Source organism: Hibiscus syriacus, unplaced genomic scaffold (genome assembly GCF_006381635.1).
Source record: "Hibiscus syriacus cultivar Baekdansim isolate YM2019G1 unplaced genomic scaffold, ASM638163v2 tig00111759_pilon, whole genome shotgun sequence".
Lineage (NCBI taxonomy): Eukaryota > Viridiplantae > Streptophyta > Magnoliopsida > Malvales > Malvaceae > Hibiscus > Hibiscus syriacus.
Genome location: NW_024063171.1, coordinates 139,164 through 145,562, shown reverse-complemented (window position 1 = coordinate 145,562; position 6,399 = coordinate 139,164). Strand labels below are relative to the sequence as shown.

Genomic DNA, 6,399 nt, shown 5'->3' with positions numbered 1-6,399 from the left:
TGTTGTAATTTAATCATCGTGTGGAAATTGGTTTAACTGCTGTTGTATCCTTATGTTCCTGTTTTATTTCATTTTAGTCCTGTACATGATTTATGGTTTATTTTTAGCTTAGTACATATGCTATTTAGTATTTTTTAGTATGGACTCTGATTTATCTGAAATTGCTATTTTAATTTTTATTTTCTGTTTCTTTCATTGTAGTCCTTTAAGTTCCTGATTTTACCATTTTTGGCTCTTTGAGTTTATGTGTTTGTTATTCTAGTCCTTTTTACTTGCTTTTTGATCATTTTATCTTGATTTGTAATATTTACTTATTTTTATTGTAGTCATTTATATATGAATTTGTTATTTGGTTATTTGTATTATGTAAATAATGTTGTTTGTTTCATTTAATGTAAAGATTCTATGTCGCATATTTTATTTATATTTATTCCCATTGTATTTTCTCTATTGTATATTATTCGAATAATTTCAAGAACACATATTTATAGAACGGGCGTGGAAAGTATCACTTGATCGAAGTGGTACAATCCGATACGACGTTCAAACAGAATAAAAAATGCAAATTCTTCCTTTTACAAGCTTATAGAAATTATTTTTATTGTTATTTTATTTTTTTTGATTAATTTATTTGATGTTCATATTGTTTAATATTTAAATTTTAATCTTTATTATTATTTCTTCATTGAATCTTAATATGAGTGATGTATGCTTTGGAAAAGTATAGTATGATGCATTTTATGTCAATTTTCGTCATTTTTTTTAATTTAAAGAGAAAATATTCTTTACAAGTAAGAAATAGACGAGGTAGCTTTCCCGGCGGAGGATTGCAAATCTCGGGATTTCTTATCGAGAAAAGGATTTTTTTTTTTATTTATTTATTTTAACTAATATTCAATAAATAGATCATAATTTATTTATTATTCTATTTTTCATAATTTTTATTGTATTAATGGTTGTTATGTTAATATTAACGATACATAAATTAAGCATATTTTATTTTCTACTCATGACGATATTATTTAGTGGTAATTCAAAGATAGGATATACTTTATAGATAAGAAATAGATGAGATAGCTTTCCCGTTGGAGGATTGCAAATCTTGAGATTTCTTACCAAGTGAAGTATTTCTATTATTTTAACAAATATTCAATAAATAGATCATATTTTTTTTTACTTCATATTCGAATTTTAATTTCCACCATTTACGACGATGTGTAAGCTACACAGTACCAATTTTGGGCGTTGTGGGGTGCTTACCCTTCCCCACACGTAACCGACTCCCGAACCTGTTTTAAATGAATCCTTGGTAACGTAGACCAAAATTTTGTCTTATAAAATTATTTTTCTTAAAATTGTTTTTAAAAGACGTTTTTAGGTATTTGACCTACCTAATCCAAAGGTCGATGGCGACTCTATTCAATTTAATCCAAATTAATCCAAAATACTCGATTTTTCAAAATAAAAGTCATAATTGTTTTTTAAAAATAATAAAAAATAGTTTTATAAAAAAATGGTTATGACAAATGGTATATTAAAATTATCGTATAATAAATCTATTTTTTTATTTGTTTATTATTGTACCTCTTTTCATCCTCAAAATTGACACCTCTTTGTTATTATTGCAAGCGTGAAATACAACACATGCAGCTTAATCATTCAATTGGTTATAAATGAGTCACTTTTGTTTCTAAAAATTATAAATGAGTCATATTTCCTTGGATCATGGTTTCTATACCCACTAAATGCACCCCTTCTCTAATAGGATTAAGATTAAAATTAGAATTAGAATTTTTCAATTTTTTTTTTAATAAATCTAACTCTTTATATTTAAAAGTTCTACTAATTTAATATTTTCTAAGATACTATCAAATCAAGTCAATTAATTGAATCAAAAATAATATTTGAATAATTATATTATAGTATAACGCACCAACAAGATATTGTTAAATTGGTATGCATCATAAAAATAATATAACATTTTTTGGGGAAAATAAAAAAATTAAGAGAGAAATGAAAACTAAATTGATAGATTTTTCAAACATAAATTTTTAAATTTTTATATATGGATGATTAAATTTATTGTTTGTTTCAAATTAAGATAAATTGATATATTGTATAAATTTAAACGAATAAAATTATTATTATATTATGTTATTATTTTACCTAATATTTAATTAATTGTCTGTTTGTAATGATATTTTAATTAAATAATTAAATTATAGATTTTTTTTAAAAGATAATTCATTTACAATTGAATGATTTAAAGTATATATTTTTTATTATTATAATTTCATAATATATATTTTTAAGATCCATGAGCTGTTAGATATTATCAAGGTTTATTTTATTAGATGGGCTTATATAATAAATAAGTACCTAAAGTATATTATTTTTTTATTTAAGCTCCTAAAGTATTTGTTTTTATTAAAATATGTACTTAAATTTATCTTTTTGGTCAAACTAAGTACCTAAAGTATTTAATGTTTTACCTAAGTACCTAAAATATCATTTAATTAATGTCACATGTCAACTTTTTAGAACTTATATGAAAAAGTTTGAATAATTTAGGTACCTATTTTGACATAAAATACTTTAGGTGTCTGTTTTGATCGAAAATATAACTTTAGATATTTATTTTAATTAAAAAAATACTTTAGGTACTTAAATGAAATAGTAAAATACTTTAGATACTTATTTGTGATATAAGACTATTAGATATTATCCCGTATTTTCAATGTCCAGGGTCCAATTCCAAGTGCTATTTATCTGTGGGCCGAACACTAGCTTTGCAAGGAAAGGATGGATCCAATGTTGTTTTGGAGTGGATCTGGTCTGGTATTATCGAATCTGGAGCTGACCCTTAAGAAAGCAAGGGCAGTAGTCATTCGCAATACAATACTCGAAACAAGAACAAAAATCCGAAGCAGCTTCCGCTGCTGTACTGCTACTGATTTGCGCAACTTCACAAGGTTGAGCTTCAGATCTCACTATTTCTAATTATTAATAGAAATTGCTTTTTTTTTTCCCAGCTGATTCATCTTTTGTGTTTTATTTTAATTTTTGTTTTCAATCTAGATTTGATTTCTCTTGAACACCCTTTTTCCGGTTGGTTTGTTTGGTGTTGAATTGAAACTTGAATAATAGCTTGAGAATTTTTTGATAGGTTTCTCTTGACCCCCCCGCCCCCCGGGAGAGAACAATGGCGGGCGTGTACGTGGGGAACCTAGACCCACGAGTATCGGAGCGGGATCTTGAAGATGAGTTTCGTGTCTTTGGAGTTATTAAGGCGTATAGTTTTGTTTTCTCTTCCGTTTTAACATAGGTGTCTGTATCTTTAAGCATGATTCTGTTTTTTCATAATTCTCCAAATGCTGCTCTTCTTTTGCTTTTCCAGTGTATGGGTTGCTCGTAGGCCACCGGGTTATGCTTTCATAGACTTTGATGATCACAGAGATGCCGAGGATGCCATTCGTGAATTAGATGGTATTTTTCAACAGTATCTTATTTTTTTTATTATGTCACTTATTGCATCCTAAATGTTTTGTGTAGTTAGCTGTGATTCCCTTCTCGTTATAAACCAAGTATGAAAAACTAGAGAATGCCTTGGTTAGGACTTAGGAGCTGGCACATTGGTTACTGGGATGCTCTTTCCTTATTAAGCTTTATGATGGAAATCATGGTTTTGGTATGCCCTTTGTAGTCTCTACTTCTTCAGAACTAGATATAGCTTTATGAAGAACTTACCTTTTCTGTGTCTACCGGTACGTGTCTATATGTGGAGGAAGTTCAGTTACATGTCTATCTGTGGAGGAAATTTAATTATGCTGTTAGATCAAAACTAAGATTCCAATATTGCTCGTATTTGCTAATAACACAGATTGATTTTACAACGGGGACCTCTCTCCTTTTGTAATGTTCTTAAAATTTGTTGATTTTATCATCCCATACGATTTGTTTTTCTGTTGTATTTGACTGGGGAAGTCTATAAAACTTGTTGGCAGGAACTTAGTGTTTATTTCTTTCACCCACCTTGTCGCAAGTCCCTAATTTTCTCTTTTCCCTAGTGACATCTTTAATGAGCATGAGTTTGTTATTTGAGACTTGCAATCGGTATGCCCGGAACAGGCAAGAATGGGTGGAGAGTTGAGCTTTCTCATAATTCTAGAGGCCAAGGTGGGGGCCGTGGAGCCGGAGATGGCCGTGGACGCTCTGGTGGTTCTGATTTGAAGTGCTATGAGTGTGGTGAGCCTGATCACTTTGCTCGAGAATGCCACTCGCGTGGTGGTTAAGGAAGACGCCGCAGCCGTAGCCCTAGATATCGTAAGAGCCCAAGCTATGGGCGCAGGTAAGGTCTACTGAGATAACATCGGTTATCTTTATGATTGATTGAAGTATGTAATCTGTATGTGATTGGATGACGCTTAGCAGCCTGATGTAGAAGTTACAGCCCTCGTGGAGGATCCCCAAGATGCTGCAGTCTTTCTCCTCGCGGACGTAACTACAACAAGTCTCCCCGATACCGTGGTCGTGAGGAATTGTCATATGCTAATGGGTGAAGATCCTTGAACTTGATACTAGTAGCTTAAATTTAAAGGCCCTTTTTTCTCCAATTAAGATTTTGTCATCCATCCTCTGTCCTATACATTTGATAATGCTCACAGCTATTCACTTTTGTACCATTTGCTTTAAGATATACGAGTGTGAAATATTCTACTGAATTTGGTGCAGGAATGGTTTAAGAGAGAACCATCGGAGCAGGAGCTAAGTACCACAAAGATGTAGTTTTTATGTGAGGAGGCTTAAGTGTGTTTAGTTTGTTTGGACTTCATGCTACTGTTTTTAATTGGGCGACGCTCTCAGCCTCTTGGATTTGGTTAAGTTCGTTTCCGTTTTCTATATTTTATGTTCGTTTTCTTTGATTGATCTTTGCTAAATATTCCTTTCCGAATAGTAAAGAAGAAAGCTTAAGGTGACGTCTATAATTTTTTTTGATTAATCATACTAGGAACCTTGCTAAATGTTCATGCTTTTTCCCCATTTTGTGTTGAGGTGTTTTCTGCGTCCGCCTCAGTGTTTTTCTGCTTCTACACTCCCTTGGGGTTTACTTCTTTGCCGGCCAACTATGAGATCTTCAATACTAGATTATTATGGGTCCCATTTGGCATCATCTCTAGTCTCTCCTTTGTTATTTGCTACTGTTTGAACACGAATCTATATCTCTGGTTGTGATGCAACTTCACTCAAACTCGAGTGGAGTTTCTTTACTTTTATCTTAAAAGGGATTTGAGGAGTTGCGTCAAATGCTTCTCCGGCAGGTACTTTTTATATCTGTTCTACAGAAGTTGATATTTTAGGATCCCTGAAACATTGAATTTCTTTGCGAACTTCTAAAAGAGACAGTAAAAAATGTTAGAAGGATACTTTCTGTTTCAACATGTTTTCGATCAATTCAATTAAGAAGCAATAATGAGTTTGGAGTCTTCTATTTGAGTTTGAAAGCTGGGATGTTGAACTCGTCTTTCCTCATTATCTCCGGTTGTCTTGCATCTAGATGACGAAAAGAAGTCTGCTTTTGAATAATTCATTATGTTCATTGGGTTGGGAGGTATCTAAAATGGGGATTTTCTGTGATGGTTGGCCTTTAGCTACATAACCGAATTATCTACGACTATTATCGTTGTAGACACCCATTATTATCCAGGTTTACAAAAATATTATATTATATTATTATATTATTATTACTATTATTATTATTAATTTATATATTATTTTGCGGGCCCTCTATTTCCAACAAACTACCCACTCAAACACTATCCAACAACTTTCCCCTTCCATCGTGCCAGCCACTACCCCCACTAACTCAAAACAAATCTCAGAATTTCCTTTTTTAAATTACATTTTCTTTTTACTTTTTAGGGGGACCTGTACAAACGAAAAGTGGGGGAAAGAAAAGGAAAGCAGTAGTCGTCGTTCTCATTTGGAGCCAAAACTTGCAGCGTCTCTCCTAATTTTTCCTGAGAAAGTGACAGAAAATAATGCTCAAACAAAGCTTAATGACAGTGTTTTCGAGCTCCACCGAATCGGTTTTTGGTTCCAGACCATCACAATTTCGTTCTCAGCCAGCAACACCTCCCTCATTCGACTTCTTGTTTAAGGTCGCCGACGATGCTAATAACCACCACCGCCATCGTCACCTCCGACACTCTTCTTCCTCTTCGAAGCCCTCCGTTCCCTTCCTCGCTTGTCGCGCCTCACGTGACTCTCACGAGACTAACTCCTCTCGCAGGAAGGACGATGCTCATCCAGTTCTTGGACTATTCGAAACGATTGTTAGTGTATTAGGAGGCCAATTGGGGTGTATGTTATGCCAAACGGCTTCCAAGATGGCCATTAAAG

The 6,399-nt window shown here is 32.6% G+C and overlaps 1 pseudogene; it reads left to right on the top strand.

Annotated features, from left to right (window-relative positions):
- The first annotated feature begins 2,880 nt into the window (after nt 1–2,880).
- On the top strand, nt 2,881–5,384 carry LOC120169388 (annotated as a pseudogene).
- Nucleotides 5,385–6,399: the final 1,015 nt, after the last annotated feature.